General features: G+C 39.1%; 2 long non-coding RNA genes across 7 annotated transcripts in view; one reads left to right on the top strand and one right to left on the bottom strand.

Annotated features, from left to right (window-relative positions):
- LOC123568769 (uncharacterized) overlaps nucleotides 1–24,579 on the top strand; it is a 171,216-nt gene that overhangs the window by 96,267 nt on the left and 50,370 nt on the right. The gene's annotated exons all lie outside the window — the stretch shown is intronic.
- On the bottom strand, nucleotides 17,459–24,367 carry LOC135967245 (uncharacterized). The gene is made up of 3 exons (XR_010581246.1): nucleotides 24,170–24,367; nucleotides 18,331–18,401; nucleotides 17,459–17,928 (listed from the first exon to the last, which is right to left on the bottom strand). It is a non-coding gene; the product is annotated as an uncharacterized lncRNA (long non-coding RNA).

Below are 24,579 nucleotides of genomic sequence, written 5' to 3'. Positions count from 1 at the left end.
ATATGTGGCTTCCTTTTATTTTCTTGTTTTAAAATGGCCATCTGTAGAGTCTTCTGGAAGCCACCATTTGTATCCTCTGTTCTTGACAACAGCCATGAAAGGTGGGGTAGGCCAGCTCCTGTTCTGCAGATGGTGAGATGGCACATGGGGAGACAGTGTTGTGCAGTGGGAAATGCAGGCCGAAGCCAAACAGACCTGGGTTGAATGCAAGGCCCACCAAGCATCTGGGTCCACACTCCCTGTCTGGTCTTGGCCTAGTCATTTAAACTCTCTGAGCCCAGTTTCCTCATCTCTTAAGTGGGGAAAATAATAGTAGCTACAGAACAGGGTTGTAATAACAATGAATGTATAAAGTTGTACAGCCCTAAGCTTAAAGCTTGGCTTGCGTTATTGTTGTTAATAAACTATTCTCCACCCACTTCCTTCGTTTGAGTAAATCTGCAACCCAAGCTTTACTCAAAAGAAAATATTTTGCATTATGGGAAAGGGGGAATTTAAGAAAAGTCCCTTCTTTATGATACCTGGAGTCTGTTTTATGAACCTAGAAACTAAATATTCTTATCAACTTGGCAGGTAAGTGAAAACAAAATTTATGTCACACCAAACTGAAAAGGTAAATGCATCTTCTTGCATCTGACTTTAAAAAGCTATCAGGTCTAAGTCACCTAGATTTCATTCTAATCAGGATTCAGGCCCAGCTTGTGAATTGTGAGTCATGTACAGGCTCTGAACCCAATAGTTGGTAAACTGGGCTTCAACAAAGAACTTAATTAAGGAGAACCACCCTCTTCCGGCCCCCATGTATTACCACCCTCAACCCCCACCCACAAACCACAAAGGGATATGCACCTTGCACTAGATTTTTGACCTTATTATGCACAGTGTAACATTTATTACTTCACTCAACACTGCTGGATGAAAACAGCCCTCTTCAATTTACAAAACCCCACTTTACAGGAAACGTAGGAGAAAGGCCAGAGTACAGATTAATGAATGCTATCAAATACATCCACCCGAAAGTATCACCAATTTTGCTGTGACACAGTTCCTGGAATTGCATCAGATATTTAAACTGTTGGATGTACCAGTATTGTATCCCCAAAGACTTTGAAAGAAGTGCAAAAATTACGTACTTTTCACAATGCATCGTCATGCTTATTTGCACGTGTGTCTGGTCTGCTGTATTCCTAGGCCCTCCATGAACTTTGTCCCACCTGCCTCTCCTATCTCTTTCTGTCCCTCTCTACTTCAGCCCACCTGGCCTTCTTGTTCACTGAACCAGCAAAGCTAGCATTGCCTCAGGATATTTGCACTTGCTATTAATTCTGCTTAGAATATCCTTTGCTTGACTGGCTCCTTCCACCATACAGGTCTCAGCCAAAATACCACCTCCTTAGAGAAGCATTTTCTCATCACTACTATGAAGTAGCAGCCCTCAGCTTTTCTCTATCACATACTTCTTTTTTTTTTTTTTTGCCTTCATTGTACAGTCTTCCCTTGGTATCTGTAAGAGATTTGTCCCAGGACCCCTGGAGGATACTAGAATCCCAAGATGCTCAAGTCCTTTATGTAAAATATCATAGTATTTGCATATAACATACACACATCCTCCTGTATACATTACATCATCTCTAGATTACTTATAACACCTAATACAGTGCCTACACGTCACTTCATTTGCTTGAATTCAACGTAGTACTTGGCATGTGGCAAATTCAAGTTTTGCTTTTTAGAACTTTGTGGAACTTTTTTTTCCCGAATATTTTCGACCCACAGGCAGTTGAATCAATGAATGCAGAACCCACGGATGTGGAGGGCCAATGGTATTTACCACTATGTCTCAGTGATTTTAGTTAATGGAGGTGACAACATGTAGAGGTCAGTGCCATTGGAAGAAGACTTAATACTTTATCTTTCTCAAGAGAAGGGGATATACCACACCACACAGGGCCACAGAGAAAGCACCAGATTTTGATATGAGGCAGAAGCTGGAAAGAGGAGAGTCTAGGTCACAGTCTGTATGAGGGATTCCATGGGAAGGTCAAGACAGAGCAGAATAAATACTTTAGAATTGGCTGGTTTTAATAATTTCAGTGGGCTTTGGGCTATAGAGGTGGTCTCTAATTGCCTCGTACATGGTTCTGGGATAATTTAGGGCAGGGAAAATATTAGCTTGGTGTGTGAGAGTTAGATAAAGGGGGTAGTTGGGGATATAGACTCTGGATTGGTTGGTTGGCATATGAAAGGTATGCCTTTCATAAGAGCTCAATCCTGAGCTTTTAACTATCTCTAAGATTTGGCTAATGTTGCAGGAAAAGCCTCTTTCCAGACAACAAGATTTTTCAGGTGTCGAAATGTCATAAGATATATAAAATAAAAAATATGATGAATACAAACTATATGAAATAATCTCATTTATTTTTGTCTATCTACTTTAACAGAAGGTAAGCCCCATGAAGGTAGGGACCATGTCCTTATTGTTCACGACCATATTGCCAGCACAAAGTAGGTGTTCGATAAATATTTGTTGCATGAATAACAAAATATGAGCCCCCAGAGTCTGGGACTTTGTGGTCTTCACAGTTGTATCTCCCTGTTCCAACTCCATCCTTATACTTTCCCTAGCACAGTGCAGAATACATAGTAACTGTCATTTAAAAAGGGTTGTTGAATTAATTTGAACTGAGAAGGGTAATATACCATTTTAATTTGTGTAGTTTAAAATAGTTTTAGCAAATGTATTCATTTGTCACAGATAAAGTGGATGGCACAAAAATTCATACATTTTGGTAAGAAGAAATAAGATCAAACAGATTCAAAACATATGCTCCTTTTAATCAGGGATTAGCAATAGCATATTCAAATATCAAGGACAACACATCATGGATTATAATGACCTGATCTCTGCCTAAAAGAGATATTGAAATTCACCTTTAAAAACAGGAACACAGCCAGACAGGGGGGTATACAGCTGTAGTCCAAGCTTCTTGAGACGCTGAGGTGGGAGGATTGCTTGAACCCAGGAGTTTGAGTCTTGCCTGGGCAACACAGCAAGACTCTGCCTCTAAAATAATAAAAATAAATAAGTAAATAGGAATGTAATACACCAAGATGTTAAAAGCATTAATCTCTAGACAGCAGGAGAAGTATCTTTGTAGTTTTCCACATTTTCCTTATTTTGTACAATGAATGTACATGACTTTTAAAATAAGAAAAAAAATCATTCAAAAGAAATTAGCATTTTGGTTATATTTTATTCTATCTTCCACATTAGAGTATGCCAGCAGATTAATAGAACTAACAAAGGAGCCTAAATTCTGCAGCATTTTTTCTAGCTCCTTTTTTATTTATTTATGCCTCAGAAGCAATGTGAATTCTTAAATTATCCTTCATTAAATCTAATCAGAGTTTCGATGGACTCCAACAAACGAGAGCACAGCACGTTAGTTACCATGTCATGCAAGAACAGAAAATAACCTGGTAGATTCTCCATGTCCCTCTACCAATGTCAGCCCTGCCAACGTTCCTTACTGACGTTCCCAAAACTGACATTCCCCTTTCATTGATGTCACTGAATCAGGAAGCCGAAAAGCTGTTGCAAAATGACTGTTTCTATTGCAAAGGTTTAAAACTTTAGAGATTGAAAGGTTAAAGTTAAAAATATGTATTTTAATTTGAACAACAGATGGCCTTGGAGTGACTACAAGGCTGAATTAACTCTCGAGTCTCTATGGCTGTTTGTGGAAAGAAAAAATAAAAAAGACAACCAAAACCCTTAAAAAGCCCACACTGGAACACACAGCTCAAGTGCTGGTGACATCAGCAGAATCTCTCTGTTGAATTAGAGTCCCGAATTTGGCTTCAGAGCCATCTGTTAGCCTCCAGATAGAATAATCTTCTATGAAATTATACTGCATAGTTTCACTAATGAACATTTCCAATTGTCAGAGCCTCAGTCTCATAGCTGTCCCACCTCTTGAAGCCTCCATGGCTCCCTGAGCCCCTGTGATACACAGAGGGATCCTACTTGCTAAAGTTCACAATGGATCTGTCCTTTGAAAAGATGTGTTCTATCTTAGATTGAGTTCTATGGAAACAGACTTTGAGATGGAGAGCTGCATGCAGAAGGTTTATTAGAAAGTGCTCTTGGGAAATACAGCTATAAGGAAATGAGGAAGGCTGCATTGTGCAAAGGGAAAAGCTAACATATAAGGCAGTTCTAACTCAGGCCTTGCTGTCCTATGGAGAGCTCGATTGCTGGGAAGGGCCCTCAGAGTTGTCCCAGATTGAATCACAGAATCTTGGTCTTTGCATCTTCATATCAGTTGTCATTGGATATAGGCTGCTCCCCGAGAAGATATTTAGTAAATGATTGCTTTATTATTATTATTACTGTTTGCTATAGACTGAATGTTTGTGTCCCCTCAAAATTAATATATCGAAACCTAACCCCCAAGGTGATGGTATTAGGAGGTGGAGCTGTGGGGAACTGGTTAGGTCATGCACGTAGGGCCCTCATGATGGAATTAGTGCCCTTATAAGGTGCTAATAACTCTGGTCACCCTTTTGCTATGTGAGAACACAGCAAGATGGCACTGTTGATGAGCCAGAAGGTAGGCCCTCACCAGACACCACCAAATCTGCCTTGGTCTTAGACCACCCGGCCTCCAGAGCTGTGTGAAATAAATTTCTGTTGCTTATATGGTACCCAGTTTATAATATTTTGTTATGAGAGCCAAATGGACTAAGATATTATTAATCCCAAAGTGAATGGATCTTTCTGCTCAACAGCAGGCACCAGTTGGGGAGCTTTGGGGCCATTTGTATGGGTGATGAGGAAGGATAAAGGGCTGAGTAGAACAAAAGTCAGATGCGCAGTGCTGGAATGAACAGAAAGGCAATGTCATCCTGGCATGCCTATGCACATGTATGGAATATCAAAATGTGGGGAGAAGCCAGTCACCCTGCCCAGCAGCGATGAAGTCCTAGAGTCTACTGGCTTGGGCATCTTACTGCTCTAACCGGAAAGCTCCGAGCCTGGGCTGCTGCCAGAGTGGGTATAAGCAGTCCCTTTTTAGGCAGAACATTATCTAGATTGGATTACATGCCTGTAAACTGATCAGTGCATCTTCATATGCTGTCAAGCATCTGAGTTCAAACAATTGGACTATTTTAATAAGATTAGCAACTTGACCCCTTCCTATAGTTTTCTCTCTACAGGATTCCATTCAGAATCCTCTGGAGAAGAGTGTCTTAGGGAAGTAGTAGGATTTCTGAATGCCCTGCATCTGCCTTCCTGAGGCAGATACAGCTAAAAAAGACCTTCATGTCAACTAGAACCACCTGTATACTCCAAAATGTGCCAGAGAAATGTGCCCAAAGTCAAGGGAGTGGTATTGTGGACAGGTGGTTTAATAGGATGAATATATATTCTTGGTTGGTAAACCTTGCAATGAGTGTGCTTATAACTCACCCATGAATGGAGAGCCAATCTCTGCCTGCAAAGGCTAGAGTGTAAAAAATGGCCAGATGGCCAATAATGAGGCAGACTTTCATAATTATATAACGATTAAGGGTTTGAAATAAAGATTATGGAATTGCACAGATCTGCTTTTCAAATTTCAGTTCCTTCACTTACTAATTTGGAAAACCTGATGAAGTGATTTAACATCTCTAAATCTTACTAGTTTCCTCCTCTTTAAAATGGGATAATAATGCCTACTTGTGTCAAATGGACGTAAGCCAGTTTGCTCATTCACAAATACTAGATCCTTCGAGGATTATGATTGGGTTCTTTTTGGTAGATGGTAGGTAGATGGTAGATGTTATAATCATTGCAGGTAGAAGGCTATCAGTTTCCTCCTCAAAATTTCTCTACCAGGTGGTACTTTGCCAGAAAGCAAGTCTCTGGCCAAATTCTCAAATTCTTCCAGATAGGTAGGCACAAAAACAGTCATCAATCTGTAAGTGTGACAAAATCCCAGCTCTCTGTAATTCTCTATTGGTTAATAGGACAATTTTTAGAGGTAGGTTTCAACTTAAATTTCTAGTAGGTTCTAGGTAACACCATCATCTCTTCAGAATCCTAAATCTAGGGATTCTTTTTTGAAGCAATTGGGCTATTTTAGTAAAGGGGGAGTGTCTGTATGATACTTGTAGACAGTGCAGTGCCTGGAACACTTTTATTTATTTCACCAATGAAAAATGTTTTCTAACATTTTTATACTAATGAATAAACCTTTGGTGTTGACCAGAAATCATGATAGCTAAAGAATAAAGTAGTTCTGTAGGAACCATTTCTGGAATACTATATTCTAATATGGTTTCACAAAAGCTAGTCATTTTTGGAGAGTGTTTTCCTGATTAGAATTCTTTGAATATTAATTGACCACCCTAAGGTGGTTTTAATTAAGGCAATTAACCAGGTTAATTAACTACTCTAAGATGTAGATTAAAATACGTATGCAAACACTCTCTCACAGACAAACTGCTGTCTATGCTGATACATTTTAAAGTTAAAGACCACATAGAATGTTTCATAGAATTAAATGACATAATCAGGTGCTGACTGACAGCCTGCCCTGAATTATGGGAATGAATGATACCTCCTTGGCGGCCACCAGAAATACATTGATGGTGGGGGAGTTTTTGCAAGGGATTGGAATTCTTGAGTCAACAGCTAAGGGGTGGGTGTAGAGAGCTTTTGATGTTAATGTTAATGTGATATTGATAGATATCACTAGAGGGTAAACTCCATAAGGACAGGAACACTTCCCTTTTTTTCCCTGCTGTATTTCAATGTTTAGAACAGTGCCTGGTATATTGTAGTTGCTCAATCGATACTTGTTGAAAGAATGAATACATTTTTAAAATCTGATCTGATTCTTTTGAGGATGTACAGGAGTTAGTGCAGTGCTAGGCATAGGGTAGATGCCTAATGAATGTTTACTAATTAGTATGAATGAATGAATAAGCAATTTCTTATTGAACAAGTAAAATAATTCCCTAAAGGATATTGTCAAACTAGATCAATATCATGCTGCATAGAAATTTTAATTTATGCTGTATTTATAGCAACTCTAATGGTGATATATAAGATAAGATAGCCTGAGCATAGTGGCATTATAACCAAATGAATGCCTCTGTCTGAAGAATACAGGTTAAGAGACCCATATTGAACTGAAGAAAGGGCTCTATGGTAGTTGTTGGAAGGCTCCCTTCTAAGCTCATCATAGTCTCCATGTAGAGATTGCCATATTCCATGTTGTATATTTTGCTTTTTATGAAAAGCTCTTAATTTTAATTATCAAATCTATCAACCTTTTCCTTTTTGGTTTGCACATTTTATACCTTGTTTAAGAACTTCTCTCCTAGATCAAGGTTAAAAATATATACTTACTTATTTTTTACTAAAGTTTTGAAAAGTTTGTCTCAGAGGTCATCCAACCATCAATAATTGATATTTTGCCTATGGTATAAGGTAGGAAAATACAATTTCATTTTCCCTCATATGGTTAGTCATTATTAAATATAATTTTATTTAGTCCAATAACTACATTTTATCATTTCCATTTAAATCTTAACTAGAGGCTTTTTTGGGAGGTGGAAAGGGCAGGTGGTACAAGTCATGTTAATTTTATCCTCCCAACTAGTGTAAATGGGAGCCTGTGCTTAGGGATTTGGTGAGAGGAGAGATCCTTCCTCCCATACTCCCTCCTTTCCAGCTCCAACTGTCTCAAGTCTGAGACAGGCCATGATTTTCTTCTCATTGCAAGTTCATTAATCATCTAATGAGATGTCAACCTTTGGGTTGTGGGAAACTTTATTCTAGAATCTGCTTTACTTTCTCATTCTGCTTTATTCCCTCACATCTCATGTCTGCCCCAATAAAACCAAGGCTTTTGCTTCCAGGAGTAAGGAATTTTAGTACTAGATTATTCCTCCTTATTGTTGATTCTGGCCTCAAGGGCTTTGGGAATTCCCTTTAATCTCCTGAAAGCTCATTCATGCATTAAATTTTTAAAAAATTTAATTCAAACTTGTAGATGTTCTGAACCATGAGGAAGTCTCCAAAAACCTAGTCTTTCATGTTGCTGAAATAGAAGTCTATGGTATCTTTTTGTTTGTTTGTTTGTTTGTTTGGGGGGGGTTGCTTTGTTTATTTGGGCAGTGCCTTTGGAGACTAATGTTTTTTACACTAAGATCTTTGATCCATACAGACTTAATTTTGATATAGTAAAGGATGTGGTAGGGATCCTGCTTTATTTTTTCACAGCCATCCAGTAAACACAAAACAACACTATTTATAGAATAATTCACAGAATGGAAGTTTTAGAATGTAAATACTCAATATGTGATAGGGAAAAGAACACTAATACACTAATAAAATATTCCAAAGCAAGACTGACCCCTATTACTACTGTCTCACCAGTCTGCACTGGATGCGGTCAGCTTCTTGAATCACCAGGGCTATCCATGCTAGAGATACTTCCATCTCTTTTAGCTGAAAATATTTACAGAAATACATATCCTGTTGGGAATATAATGGAGGATATATAATCAACTTTTTCATGTTCATTGTTTTGTTACTATACATAGTAGATGAGTTTCAGAAAAGTTGTATTAAATTAAAATCATATTTTTAGTTCCCCTGGCAAGTGTTCTCTTTAAAGGGATTTTACTTTGAATTATTTTTGAAAATCATCTTAAAGGGTAAATAATGACTCCCTAATTTTTCTACGATGCAGATAAGAGTTTTTATTTACTAAGTTTCTCAATGCAAGATATACTTACATAATGCAGATTCTTTTCTAATACAGGAGAAAAAAATGAGGAGGCTAAATTTTAAAAGCAAATCAATGTGTATTTTAAAAAATGCAATTGTTGGAATACAGACTTAAAGACATTTCTTAAGGATCATTTACATGAATCCAATTTGCTTGCCTCTATATGAGAGGCAACATTTTGGGTGTTTTTTTTTTTTCAAAATCTAATTTTTAAGCTTTGTAGGGTAGGTGCCAAATGGTATTTTAAAAACACACATTTAAAAAAGGAAGAACGTGCAGTTTTGCCTGGAGTACAGATGGAGCCTGTGTCAATTGAAGGCATTTTGCCTAAGGACACAGAGAAAATCACTTTTTCATAAAGACCATAAACTCCACTCATGTTTCTGTTCATTTTAATTTGTAGAAAGTGGGAAGAAATCAAATAGGGGGGCATACGGGTTCATTTGTTTTAATAATCTCATCACTCAAATTTTATATCAATTATGCTATAAAAATTATTTGACCCTCAAATCAGTAATGTAATTTTTATATGAAAACATATGGTCATTTCTGGTTATTTCTTGTTACTTATCTTACTGATTTTTTTTTCTGTCATGTACTGTGTATTGTGTAGATAGGGCCCAATTTTATTCTATCTCCGTACCTCATACATATCTTTTATGAAATCTCCTCACTTTTGTCCCCTGCAGCATACCCTATATTAGAAATTAAAAAAATGATGATAGTAACCCTCATTCCCTGTGCCAGGCATTGTGCTCAGGACTGTAGAGGTAACTTCATTTAAGCTGTGAAACAGAAATGAGGAACCACAGAGTATTTGAGAGACAAGAGGCAGAGCCAATATCTGAGCATGCACTTTGGCTTTTAAAACCCCTTCCCTTTACCACTCTGCCGATATTCTTTATAAAGACATAAATATGAAACTGCTAGTAAGAAGATAATATAAATCTTCATTGATTGATGTGGAAATATGTCTATTATAAATTGTTATGTAAAAAACTCAGATTGTAATACAGCGTAAGCATCAGGATCCCATTCTTTTAAAAACAAATTTGCGTATGTAAAAAAATGGCTGGAAAGATAGATTCCTAAATGTTAATAGCAATTCCCAGTGGTTTAAAATATTCTTCTTTAAATTTTTGGATTTCACTTTTCAGGGAGCATTTTTCAGTCATGGTTCTTTATTGCAAGCAACAACTCTGGCGGTGGGGCAGGGGGAGGCGCGGGGGGAGGGGGAAAGCAGCAGCACATGGCCAGACCTGAGATCTTTGGTTTTAATACCATGTGCTGCTGTATCACTTATAGATGATAATCTTTTTCATTTTATTTCTTCCTTCTACTTTTGATTATAAAGCCAATTCTCATATTATCAAATAGTTGGGACAAAGTTAATCCTGCCTGGCAATAATTTCTCATCAGTTTTCTATTTTTAAAGATTAACTCATTTTAATCTGTTCTCCCTGTGTCATTAAATCATAGTGGTATCAAGTTACAGAAAACTGCACAAACTGACCTGTATAAAGAAGGGAAATGTACTGAGTTATAACTGGAGTGCAGAGGTTGAGTCAGAGGTTCTCAGTGTCATCAGGGAATTGAAACAGTTTCTCTGTGATCCCTTTCCCTCTACTCTCCCCACTTTGATAGGCTCATTCGTGTTCTGCTTCCTCATCCCTGTATTAAAACGCTGCAGCTCTTACAGCCTTCACATCCTTAACCTTCCACTCTTCAGAGGGAGAAAGACCATCACCCCTGATAGCTCCTGGGAAACCATGAAGAAATTTCTTTCCCAGAGAAACCTCAGCAAATGTCTGTTTCTTATTTGCCCAAATAGGGTCACCTGTAAATTCCTGAACCAATTTCTAAATATCTAACTACTAAATACCAAATTCATCACTCAATACTAATTACCATGAAGCTGAGGTGGGTGGGTAGGTCTCCAAAAGGAAATTTGGCTGCTGTTAGTAGAGGAAGAGGAAAATGAAGGCTAGGAATCCAGTCATTCTCACTGGCTTTTATATCCACCCCCCAGTACCCCCTCCCTCCCAACTGTCACTCTTAACTCTTCCTTACTTCATTGTTGCAACAGTTTTATTCTACCTACCTACTGAATTATTTTCCTCATTAAGGTTTTATGACCACTTTAAGAATCTAACATAACTTGCTTTTGGCCACAACATCAAACCCAAACTCTCATATCCATTTAAATTTTATTCTCCCTAACCATTCACCACCACTTGATCTATTATCCTAAAACAGCTCTCACTTTGCCCCTTCTTTACTGAAAGTTGTCTGAGTCCTGGGTGCATAACAGGTGACATTCATTCACCCTATCCTGTCATTTGAAATTTTCGACAATCTGGCCTCATCTACAATTTAACTTTTCTCTTGTCCTTCCCCTTACTATTTCTAGAAAACACCATATTCTTTCTTACCTCCACAACTTTGAAAACACTGTCTCTTTCCATCTGGAAATCTTTCTTTTCATAGATTTGGATAACTAAGTAACATTCTATACCATACACTTCTGCATACTTATGTCTTCTTCTGTGAATTATAACTGTTCATAAAAACACAAACTAGCAATATTTAATATCAAGGAATGTTTCATTCATTAGTTTATTGACTGATCATGGTCTATAAGATTCTGCATGAGCAGATGTCCCAGTCTTGTGTCACAGTCTCCTTTTTCTTGCTTGCTATGCCTTACCACACAACAAAGGCCTAATGCTGTTTCCTGTTTTAGAAATTCCATACACTTGTCCTCCACCCAAAATGCTCTTTCTCCACCTCTTCACAAACTCTACTTCTCTTTTAGGTGTTTCCTTGAATGTAATTTCTTTAGAAAAACCTCTGACTCTCAAAAGCTTTGGTCCTCCTGTTATGTGCTTTTATGGGACCCTTTACTTTTCCTTTGCAATATTTATTTCAGTTGTAATTAATTATCCATTCTATTATCTCTTGAATGCTTATTTCTCTTAACATACTCTGAACACCTAACACAATGATTAGTACTGGTGGATGCTCCATTCTTTTTTGAATAAATAACGGTGGATATTTTTTCTCCACAGCAGTGCTTTTTTTCATTAATCTTCACTGGCTGACAGGTGCTGCATAATCTAACATTGCTTTTATTTTCGGATAAAGCATTGCATTCAAATCATTTCATTAGATTTAGAAGTATTCCTGGAAATAGACACGAACTACCAACTCTAGAGCTTTGGAAGTGACTTTACTTCCAGCTCTTTTGCTGTCTTCTCCTCCTGTCCTTAATCATCTCACTTGCCTAACAAGTGAGTCATTCACATAACATTTAAGAAGAAACTCCCATTTGCTACTTTGTGTCCTGTTTGATGTCTTCTTTTCCTTAAGGACAAGACACAGGATAAAAGATAAGTATTACACAAACATGTCTTCATCATGCCTGGCCTTTTCCAATCAGTATTCCAAATATATACATGCATATAATGCATTCTGTTCATTTCAAATGAGATGTAATTAAATGCTATTTTATACCAAATATCAAAAATCCAATTAGCTATTCAAGTAGACTCCAGAATTTTTTCTGTTTGGCCATTCTTACTGAATATTTCAAGATTTATTGAGTCAAAATTTTATATGATTTAAACTGAGACTACAGAGTTTCAGGATGAGTTTTAGAGAAACTAATTCCAGGTATATTCTTACTGATCCTATTATATCTTTCTATGAGAGATATAGGACAAATACTTCTCTTCTGACTTAAAAAAAATGAAGAAATGGGGACTATGTCAATAGCCCACTTTTCTCTGGAGCAATGAAAATGTTCTAAATCTTGGCTGTTCAATATGGTAGCCCTAGCCACATGTGACTGTCGAACACTTGAAATGTGATTAGTGCACTGAGAGCCTGAATTTTAAATTTAATTTGATTTAATTGATTTAAGGTTACATAGTCACATGTGGCTAATGGTTAGTGTATATCACAGCACAGCTTTCTATGCTCAAAGTGATGGAGAAATGGGCTTCTGGATTTGTAAAAGAAGAGAGTCAGGAAGGGACTGTTAGGCGCAGTGGCACATGCCCGTAATTCCAGCACGTTGGGAGGCTGAGGTGGAAGGATTGTTTGAGACCAGGAGTTTGAGACCAGCCTGAACGACATAGTGAGACTCCATCGCGACAAGAAAAACAAAAAAAAAGAGTGATTGTTAATTCTGGTCCTCTCCTCATTTCTCATTTAGGTGAGGGGACAATTCACAAGCAGACACTTGTTTCTAATAGGATGTCCTGACTATGGTGAGACATTCCATGCCCTAAAACTACACATCACCTCATCAGAAACACTGAAAGACAGACTTCCACAAAAATAATTTGCTAAGCTTGTTTAAACAGACATGCTGGGTTTCTTCTCTCTCATAAGACTCAGATATAGAAATGTTTAAAGAGTTCCGAATCATACCAATAATATGAGCACGTATTATGGCTGAGTGTTTGTGGAAATATTGCACATCCACCCAACTCATCACCTGTTAAGTCACATCTTTGTTTTATTTTCAAAAATGAAATGATTCATAGTCATTTCATTCATGGGACTTGGTGCCAGTTTATTTCTGGGAGTTTAATTGCCAGCTTCTGGAATTGAGACACAAATGTCTTAATATAAACAGGCTATAGGCAGGAGCTTTCAATCTTGTTTCCCCTTGGAAAAGCACCAGTAATTTCATATTTGGTCTAATAAATCAGTTTCCGGAAGAATATTTGCTGACGTCATTTTTTATATCCCTCATGGATTCGATATGGAAAAATACCCTGGTCATGTTCAAAGCAATAGATTAGTTCTGGTAGTGTCTTTCAGCCTGTGGGAGCCCTCATTCCTCTGCAGTCACGGTTTGGAAGTGGTTGTATATCCTAGTACAAGAGAAATGCTTTTGTGAAAGGCAGATTTGGAGGTATGTTGGACAGAGAAGCTGGAAACTGATCTCCTTAAAACATTGATTTCATCATGTCTGTGTTTAAGTTGTGGCTGCAGTTTGCTATTTTCGGAGACAAGGCCAATGTCAGCCTGTATTCAAAGCTCTCTATAGTCAAGCAAGTCACACTTACTAGGTGAACCACACTGCAAAGGCCCTTCTACCTCCTCACATTTAAAATTTTATCTATTGAATTTTGATCAAGATTAACATTAAAGGAAGCTTTGAAAGCCAAAAGAGATGAGAAGATTCCACCAAAAAAAAAAAAAAAAAAAAAAAAACCAACATGCAGCATAAACATACCCAAAAAGAAGAGAGGTTTTCTGTCTGGAGCCCACACTGCTGTGATTGTATGTTTAGGAGGACAGGGTGATTTTCATTCATCCTGTAGCTGTTTTCCATGCTCCAATTCTAGTAATTCATGATGCACCTATTACGCACCTACTGTGTGCAAAGAACTGGGCTCAGTGGTACAAGAGAATCTGTTTTCAGCCTCATTGGCTATTTTAAGCCATGCATTTTAAATGAATCTTTATTTAAAACAATTTCAAACACAGGAAGATTGAGAGACTAATACAATGATACTCTATATAGTCATCACCTAGCTTTAACAGTTAGCAAGCATTCGTCATGTTTGCATCACTTATTCTTTTCTGTTGTAGTTATTGTTGCTAAATATTTTTAAGCAAATCCCACATTTGATGTCACTTCCCAACACATTTGTACATATCTCTAAATAATATTAGCATTTTTTCCCCATAACTACAGTACCATGGTCACACCCAAGAAAATTGAGAAGATTTCCTTGTAGCCTCCAATAACCAGCCAATATTCAAATTTTCCTACTTACTAAAAAAATGCCTTTTTAAAAATTAGTTTGTTCAAATCAGGAGCTAAACAAGGCCCAACATTACATTACATTAGCATAACCGTTACCATAACTGTAAACATTACATTAATCAAATCCAAACAAATTTTCTTTTATATATAATGTACTTTTATATAAAAATATTTTTATTGTATTTATAGAATAAACACACACAAACACACATATATTTGACATGTTGAAGAAATTCGGTCAGTTGTCCTGGAGTCCCTGCACTCCAAAATTCTAAATTTTTCTGTTTACTTCTTTGTGGTATCATTTATCTTAATCATTTATCCCTCCATTTTCTTTTCTTACTTTTTTTTTTCTTTTTTTGAGACAGAGTCTCGCTCTATTGCCCAGACTGGAGTGCAATAGAGCGATCTCACCTCACTGCAGCCTCCACCTCCCAGGCTCAAGTGTTTCTGTCTCAGCCTCCCAAGTATCTAGAATTACAGGCATGAGCCACCATGCCCAGCTAATTTTTGTATTTTTAGTAGAGACAGGGTTTCACCATGTTGGCTAGGCTGCTCTTGAACTCCTGGCCCAAGTGATCTGCCTGCCTTGGCCTCCCAAAGTTCTGGGATTATAGACATGAGTCACTACTCCTGGACCCTCCATTTTCAATAAACTTGAAAGTTTATGTTCAATTTTTCTTTTGGCAAGCATGCAGTACTTCAAAAGTGGTGCTATGTGCTACACATTGTACCACATCAGGAGGCACACAATGTTGATCATACCACTCTCTAAGCATCCTCCATCTTCCCCTACAAAGTTAAAGAGAACCTTGGGGAAATCATTTAACCTTGCAGAGCCTCAGCTTTCTCATAGAGACAATGGGGATAATAGTAGTACACCCTTGCAAATTTGGTGTAAAGATTACACTATGTAATCTTTGTAAAGACGTTAACTTATTATGAATAAGGCATGCAAAGTACTTAGTACAGTATACTGGTCTAGGAGACTCTTAATAATATTAGCTATTATTGCCTTTATAAATTACTTTGGCTGAACAGGCCAGGTAACTTTCATTGAGTAGACAGTATTTGAAGGATAAAATGAAAAGGCATAGACCCCAACACACTAAGGCTCAGAGAAATCTCTCTGATAAATTTCTTTTTAGGACTAGATTATAAACTTCAAGATAGCAGGAATTTATTAATTCCTTATCCACAGTATGTAGTTCGGTGCATGGCCCTCAATAATAGATGAGTAAAAAATCCTACACAAACTCAACTTTAGACTGGTTGGTGTCTTATTTTGAAGTCCCTTGTCCCCATCCCTATGATACCCACATAACATCCCTTTATTCCCAGCTCTGGACACTTGCCTCTGCCATTTCCGCTGCTTAGAAGACCTAGGCCCGGCCACTCACGGTGGCTCATGCCTGTTGTCCCAGAACTTTGGGAGGCCGAGGTGGGCCGATCACCTGATGTCAGGAGTTCAAGAGCAGCCTGGCCAACATGGTGAAACCCCGTCTCTACTAAAAATACAAAAATTAGCTGGACGTAGTGGCACGCGCCTATAATCCCAGCTACTTGGGAGGCTGAGGCAGGAGAATCGCTTGAACCCAGGAGGCAGAGGTTGCAGTGAGCCAAGATCACGCAATTGCACTCCAGCCTGGGGCACAAGAGAGAGACTTTGTCTCAAAAAAACAAAAACAAAAACAACAACAAAAAAACAACCTAGGCCTAGGTCCTCTGCTTCTACCAATGTAAGTTGGACCAGTCCTTCCATGTCTTTCTCTTACCTGTAACCTTTGGGAGGACTTTTCTGAGACTGTTCCACCCTATGTCCCACTTTTTCTTTTCTCAATACCTACATCATACTCTTTGTCCACAAAATTTGATGCTTATACTTTACAGATTTGTAGGTTATCTTGCTTTCTAATAACTCCCTACACTTCCATCTTATTTCCTCTAAGTAAATTGTAAACTCTTTAATGGGTAATGTGTTAGCCAGTTTTTGCTTTGTTACAAAGAAATATCTGAAGCTGTGTACTTTATGAAGGAAAGAGGTTGAATTGGCTTATGGTTCTGCAGACTGTACATGAAGCATGGTGCCGGTTTCTGCTTTTGGAAAGGGCTTCAGGAAGCTTACAGTCATGATGGAGGGGAAGGGGAGCCAACATGTCACATGGTGAGAGGGAGTAAGAGAGAGGGGAAGGTACCACACCCTTTTAAGTAACTGGATCTTGTGTAAACTAACAGAGTGAGAACTCACTCATCACCAAGGGGATGGCACTAAGCCATTCATGAAGGATCCACTCCCCTCATCCAATACCTTTCACTAGGCTCTATCTCTAACACGGGATTACATTTCAACATGAGATTTAAAGGAGACAAACATCCCAACCATATCAGCTGAGTTGGTGTTTTCTGCCTTTCCAACTTCTATCTCCTCTTACCCAATACCCATTCCCAACCCAAACACCTGGCACAGGAGTAGACACAGTAGAACTTCATATAAGTACTACCTGCTAATTTAGCATCTCTTGTTACACCTTTTTCAATGTACTTGGTAACTCAAGGACATGGTCATCAATACACTGCCTGGATGAGCATGGCATATCCCTACTACCACTGCATTATGATTGTCTGCTTATGTGCCTGTGTCCCTATCAAACTGATAGAGTCCTGGAAACAGAGATTATGGATTTTCACCTCTGTTGCCCTAGGAACTTGTACAGGGATTGGCACATAACAGATAATCAATCAATGATGAATTTAAGAAATGGTGGGTCAACGAATTTGATGAAATTCACTTTTGCCTGAAAAAAAATTTGACTATTTAGACTAGTTCAGTCAACAAATTAAGATGTTTGAACCGTTTACACATATGGGCCCAGTCTTCATGAGAATATGAAACGTGTTTTTAGGAGTCAGATAAAATTAGAACTAAAATTGAAATGGAAGAAAAATATTAAAGAAAGCCATTGACTACTAATGGCTTTATTGTTCTACTCAGGAGCATTATGGAGCTTTCAAGGTTTTAAACCTAAAGAAAAACTCTTAACAGTAAAATTTCTATCAGGAGAGAGAGCTAGTTTGAGGTCTCTTGGTACTGCTTAATTCACACTCAAGAAATAACTCTCTTCTGTCTTCTGGAAGCTACACTATTGTTCCTCCTTCCCCACCCAACAACCAAAAAACAAAGCAGCTTCGAGTCCTGGCAGTACAGAAGAAAAATCTTCTCTGCTCATGTTGTAGGTGTGTTTCTTCCACTACTTGCGGTGGAATTCATCAGCCAGGTTGGGGCATGTCCAGGCTGTGTTCCACACATCTTCTTCTGAATCCTCAGCCCAGGCAGAAATCAGACACTTCCATGTTGTCCTTTAAGAGAAGAGCTGGTAGGCTGGGCGCGGTGACTCAAGCCTGTAATCCCAGCACTTTGGGAGGCCGAGATGGGCGGATCACGAGGTAAGGAGATCAAGACCATGCTGGCTAACACGGTGAAACCCCGTCTCTACTAAAAAATACAAAAAATTAGCCGGGCGAGGTGGTGGGCGCCTGTAGTCCCAGCTACTCAGGAGGCTGAGGCAGGAGAATGGCATGAACCCGGGAGGCGGAGCTTGCAGTGAGCTGAGATCCGGCCACTGCACTCCAGCCTGGGCGACAGAGCGAGACTCTGTGTCAAAAAAAAAAAAAAAAAAGAGAAGAGCTGGCATTTCAGTGTTTTAAACACTGGCATATTCTGGTTCAATGGCCCAGCTAGATGTAAGGAAAGTGTGTTACCGAATTTTTTTCACCCTTTGAACCAAAAAGATGCTCTTCCTTATGTTTTACTCCACCTGACCATTGCCTGGCTTGAAGGAAAAAAGAGAACACTTTTCAAGAGCTGAGAAAATTGGCATTGATTTAACATAATTTAGTTAAAAGTTAGTTCTCCCCTGCCATAAGCCACAGCTGATTATTTAGAGAATTATTACCATTCAGTGTTCATTGAGTTTTATCTTTCTAAATTTTCACTGATTAGCATGATTTGTTACTAGGAAAAATATTATGATTTTAATTGCATTTTGGCATCTTAAAAGAATGTTTCACACTACTTAACATCTGCAGTCAACAGATGTTTAAACACAGCTCCCTCAATGACTAAAATTTGGCAAAATGTATAATAGTTGGAACAGCTTAAAATTCTAAATATACTTCTAGGAACATGATACAGGCAGATGAAGTACTACTTGTATGTGTTTTATATTAAATATTAAAATATTACATATACCATCCGTCTCGGAGATGACAGGTTTCAGGGAAAAAATCAACAACAACCAAGAGATGTTTCAACCCTACCATACCAGAGATATTCTATCTATAAGCAGGGCTATGTCTTATGGTCACTGTCAACTGCAGTGGGGACCCTTTTTTAAGTGCTATTTATTGTGGTTAACTCTAGAGGCTGGCAGAGGCAAAACTGAGACAGATACGTTTGTCCCTTTTGCTTCCCCTTTTGGCATCCTTCTTTTCTCTGACTCAGATCCTCAGGAGCTTCCATGAAGGCATATTCTAAGATTAATACGTCAGACTTGAGTTTAAGTTCATTGGTCAGCCTTCAGTTAACTGGGACAAAGATTCATTCATATCTCTGTGTGTGTGTGTGCGCGCGCGCGTGCGTTCACGCTTGTGTGTGTGTGGTGTCTGTCTGCTGTCTGTTTCTCAAGGCAGGGGTGTAGAGAGGAGAGAGGATGACCCAATTAGCATTTCCTCAACTATTTGACCAGCCATTGGTCAAATTAGCATTTGACCAACCATTTAAGCCGTTATGTTTAGCATGGCTTAAAGAAATCCAGAGAAAAATCATGAATTTCATTTCAATCACAACTTTTAACAATCTACTCCTATGGGCACTTTATGACAGTTGATAACTCAGGGCTTAGCAGGTAATTGCTTCCTGTCCCCTTGTTGAACTCACCCCCAGTGAAAATGCCATTTCTACATCAAGAATCCTAGAGGCTGTAGCAGAAAGAATGAGAAATCCACATTTTCTATCCCTGGATGGTTAAGTTCACAGTCACAGGAACTGTGCAGATATAAAGACTTTCAATCAATATGTCTCTGCCTAAGCTTATCCTGTTATTCTGTTCTCTGTTACTGATTTAAGTCAGTAAATTTTGAGTACAGCCAATTACTTTATATATTGTGGGTGGGCCTAATCCAATCAAGTGAAGGCCTTAGAAGCAAAGACTAAGATTTCCTGAAGAAAAAAGAAATTGGTCTCAAAACTGCAGCATAGAAACCCTACTAGAATTTCCAGCCTGGCCTGACCTGCAGATTGGGGACTCAACACTGACTGAAACATCAACTCATCTGAATTTTCAGACCGCCAGCTTTCCCTACAGATTTTGGACTGGCTGGCCCCCACAACTGAATAAGCCAATTCCCTAAAATCTCCTCTCTGTCTCCTCTCCCTCTTGACTAGTCCACATGTGTATATGTAACATCTGGATTCAGAGAAGGTGACTGTACCCAGGAGGAAGTCGAATCATGGAGAGATAAATAGGACTAGGCTATGAGAAGTGCAGTGCAGGTGGTCCATCAGGAAGAGGAAGCAGCTTGTACAAAGACGAAGGAGACAGGGTCTCTGCCTTTGAGGGGGAGAATGGAGGGAGAGAGCCTGAGAGTTGGGAGACTGTGTGTTAGAGAGCAGTGGGTACTAAGACTGGATGGATTGGTAGGACCCAAGAACTGATGTGTAGAAAAGAACCTCTTCTTTTTTTTCCATGCAGGGGGCTTAGAATTATTGCATTTTTTTAAAACACTGAGTCATCTTTTCTATAGTATTTTACAACAGAGTCCACTTCAGACTGTGCAGCTGCTCCCAGCTGTCACCATATCTTCTGTCTTTCATATCCATCCCCAAAGGCATTTGCTCTTCCTAAAAGGGACGCCCTCCAAAGAAATTTTAAAAGAATCTTATCAAGGAGTCCTGGAGAAGAAAGGGATGTGAGGGTCAAGTCACAACTTTGAGGGGAAATAGAAAGAGGGCCCCTTTCTGAGAAAGGAGAATTTCAAAGAGTTTAAGAGAACCAAAAATTCAGGACCCAGGAAGGTAAGCATTCCTGTTTATGCAAGCATCACAGACCATTTGAATGAGTGAGTTTTTCAGGTGATATTTAAATGAATAAACAATATCCATGTCTCAGGGTCAGAAATGGTACTTTTGCAACTGATTCTGTCCCTCTTGAGAGGCTTCCACAAGACTGAGAGGGTGGGATGACTTAATGAACATTAAAAACAATGTTATTAGGCCGGGTATGGTGGCACATGCCTATAATTCTAGCACTTTGGGAGGCTGAGGTAGGCAGGCCCAGGAGTTTGAGACCAGTCTGGGCAACATGGCGAGACCCTGTCTCTAATAAAAATACAAAAATTTAGCCAGGCATGGTGGCACACACCTGGAGTCCCAGCTACTCGGGAGGCTGAGGTGGGAAGATCACCTGAGCTCAGGAAGTCAAGGCTGCAGTGAGCCAAGATGCACTCTAGCCTGCATGGGCAGGAGCGAGACCCTGTTTGAAACACAAAAAACAATCAAACAAAAAAATCCCACACAATGTTATTTTTAAAATACTGAGGGGAGAGGAGGTGGAAAAAAAGGGGAAAACCTAAAACTCTCCATATTCCTACCATCAGAAAATTACATTAATGTGATAAGCGACTTTCTCCCCTCTGAATCTCCAATTCCATTACTTGTAGTAAATATGAATCTTATTCCACAAACTCAGATGTGCAAAAAAAAAAAAAAATAGCACTTTACTTTTTACATAAAATTAATCCTAAGCCTATAGCAACTCTCTTTATCCTATTAGGTAATTAGGAATTTGGTCTCAGATATTATTGTCACCCTCAGGGATGGGCAAGGGTCTCAGGGTTTTGTGTAGCACCAAACCCTAATAAGGTCTCTTCAGCTATTGAACTTACTCTACAGAACTGCTGAGGTGTCCATGGTCTCAGACTACAAGGTCTCTTCTGGTTCTGGCTCCTCTGCTGCTGCTTTTAAAACCAGGAGAATCTTTGGTGAAACTTTGGAATTCCCAGATCCCTAGCCAGCCTTCCTAGGGTCTTCCTCCTCATCAGAGTGCTCCAGAACTCAGACTAAGATTCTATTTACACTCCAAACACCTTCCCTTCTCTCTCCAGTTCCTCCAGGACACCAAGCATAATCTCCTCAATGGGTTTAGGTTTTACAAAATTCGGGACCAGAATCGGAAGTGTCTTGCAGACAACTTTGGCTTCTGGCCCTATGACAAACATCTCCCTTGTGGCAAGAGGCCACAAAAAAGCCCTGGCCATCTGCTTACAAGGGAGGAGGGGAAGAAACACTGGGAGGACAAATACAGTTAATATTCCAAAAATTATACCACCACAAACTGTTGACCGTTTGCTAAGTCTCTTTCCCGAATGTTCTTGTGCTTATAAAGCAAAAATCTCTACATATAAGCTTTTCTTTTTTAAGCAAAAAGGGGATTGTACTATATATATGTAGTTACAGCTTGCTTTTTTTTTTTTCTCCACATAGTATAGTGTGGGTATCTTCCTAGAGTGTCCTTGTTTTATTTGTAACATTGGTTACTGCTCCACTGATGGGTACTCAGGTGGTTTCCCTTGTTTTGCTCTTTCACACAATGCTGTATTGTGCACATACATGTACATCTCTGTGTTATTTTTCTATCATCACTTTCTAGAAGTGAACTGACTAGGTTGACCAAGTGGCTAGTGAATCAATACTCAGGTTTATTTGCAAACAGGAGCATAGTTCTCTGTTTCTCTGCACTGCGGGCCCCGGCCAACTCTGGTGGCTTGGTTAGCACATGCTGGTTTTAGAGAAAGAGCCTGAAAATGCATTTCTCAAGATCTTAGTCTTCATGCATTTGAAAAAGTTGGTGGAGTTGGTGCAAAGATTATTCTTAATATCTTTCTAGTTTGCCTCAGTGAATAGGACTCTCACTATTAGTGTATAGGAAACAATAATCTGGGCTTTACAACTAACCAGCTAAGAGACCCTGGACAAACCATGTCCCACTTGAGGTCTCAGGTAGATCATGTAAAATGGAGATGGGACAGACAGACGATTTCCTAAAGACTTCCTGAAGTGATATCATACATATTATCATATGTCCTCTGCATTCATAAACATACAATGTCCTGGGCAGGTAACAAGTGTCTGTCTGTGGATTGATGACAGACTTTGGGCTATATTGACTTTGCTATGCCTCTTCAGTTTCCTACTTTATATTTTTGGAACAGTATAATATATTTGTATTAGCTTGTGTTCCTCCAAAAGCTGACCCAGGGACAAGGGTTCAAGTTTAAGAGGTTTATATTTGGAAAGTGCAGGAAAGACCAGTAAGGGAGGTGGCTGATATAAGGTATGTTATCAAGCCAGCTGTCACTGGGCTTAATCCTGAAGGGCAATGCTGAGAAACAGCATAAAACCCATGCTTCAGAGTTATCTGCCTTTAGATCAAGGGTGCTGGGGTGTTTATACATGAAATTCCATCAGCACACCCTAATGTGCTAATGTGCTAATTATCAGCACATCTAGCCTGCCATGCAAAGGCTGAGCAGCCTGCCTTGGTTTAGGGAAAAGCCTTCAGGTCAAGAGTGCAAAAAGAGTTTTCTGGAACACAGCTAAGGGATGTGGGCATGGCCACAGTGTCTACTGTGTAACTCTCACAGTTCCCCTCACACCAGCCTTGCTTTACTCTTCTGTGTCTTTGCTCATGTTGTCTTCCCTCCTTTCCCTTTCTGATCAATTTCAAATCCTCAGACTTCCTAGGTTTGTGTCCTGCCTCTGCTACTTCCTAGCTGAGTGACTTTAGGCATGTTACTTAAGTGCTCTGTGCCTCAGTTTCCTTATCTGGAAATAGGCATAGTGATCATTCTCATCTCATTAAACAGTTGTTAGGATCAAATGGTAATAGTGGAAAGCACTTATGGAAGTGCCTACCACTTAGTACGTCTTCAGTAAATGTCATATTTTTTATTATCCTTCAATAGCTACTTGAAGTGGTAGTGCCTTGAAGAAAGGGTCCCTGGGACTCCAGGCTGGGTTAAGGGCTCAGGCCCCTTCTTAACACATGATGATGACATTTTCCATATGCAAGTTTATCTTCTCCTATGGACAGTGAGTCCAGGAAGGCATTACTGTGGCTTACTCAAGTCTGTGTCCTCTGCAATTCTTGCAGGACCTAACCTGCCATTCTGTGAATGAATAATAAACAGAGACTTTGCTTTCATTCACTCATAAATAAACCTTTTGCTTTAAGATTCACCCTGAGTAAAACGTAAATTTCATCAAACTCTAGTAATAATACATTTCCTTTATCCTAACACATACATTGCCAATAGTGCTTCCTTAAAACACACACACACACACACACACACACACACACACACACACACACACGCACATACAAACCACTGCTTAGTATTTCTGAAATCAGGTTGTCAGTCTTAATACTGAGATTTTTTTTCATTTTATCTGCCTTTCTTTCACAAAGTTGGCTATTATTAAATAAATGATTAAATAAATGCTAGACTCTAGTATTAAAATTGACAAATGTATGGTTTAGACATCAAAGTGAAGGATAACTTGGGAATAGTTCTCAGTTGCTCTTCAAGAAGAAAGCAGGTTCCTGGGGTTCCTTGCCATGTGGTGGATCTCATACTCCCGTCATTCTGCTAACACAATCCCAGGACCTGATTCTGTTGTGTCTCTTAGGGTATCCGTCTCATCCCGATCAAGGATGAGCAGGGCAGACTGGTAGGTCCTAGGAGTGGGAAGGGACAGAAGAACTAGTCTGATACCATGTTGGAAGGTCAAGACAGAGATGCCAAATCAGATGTCAGGATGGAGGAGCCAACAAAATGGGCAATAGGGGACACAGTTGAGGAATGGAGTGACAGTAGCAAAAGAATGAGAAGTAGGAACCTGGCACAGAGATGTACACCCAGCCAAGAGGTTATCCTGCATTAGATGACAGT

The sequence above is a fragment of the Macaca fascicularis genome, chromosome 14 (genome assembly GCF_037993035.2).
Source record: "Macaca fascicularis isolate 582-1 chromosome 14, T2T-MFA8v1.1".
NCBI classification, from domain to species: domain Eukaryota; kingdom Metazoa; phylum Chordata; class Mammalia; order Primates; family Cercopithecidae; genus Macaca; species Macaca fascicularis.
Note: the sequence above shows the minus strand (reverse complement) of the source record. Positions and strands in the feature narration are given on the sequence as shown.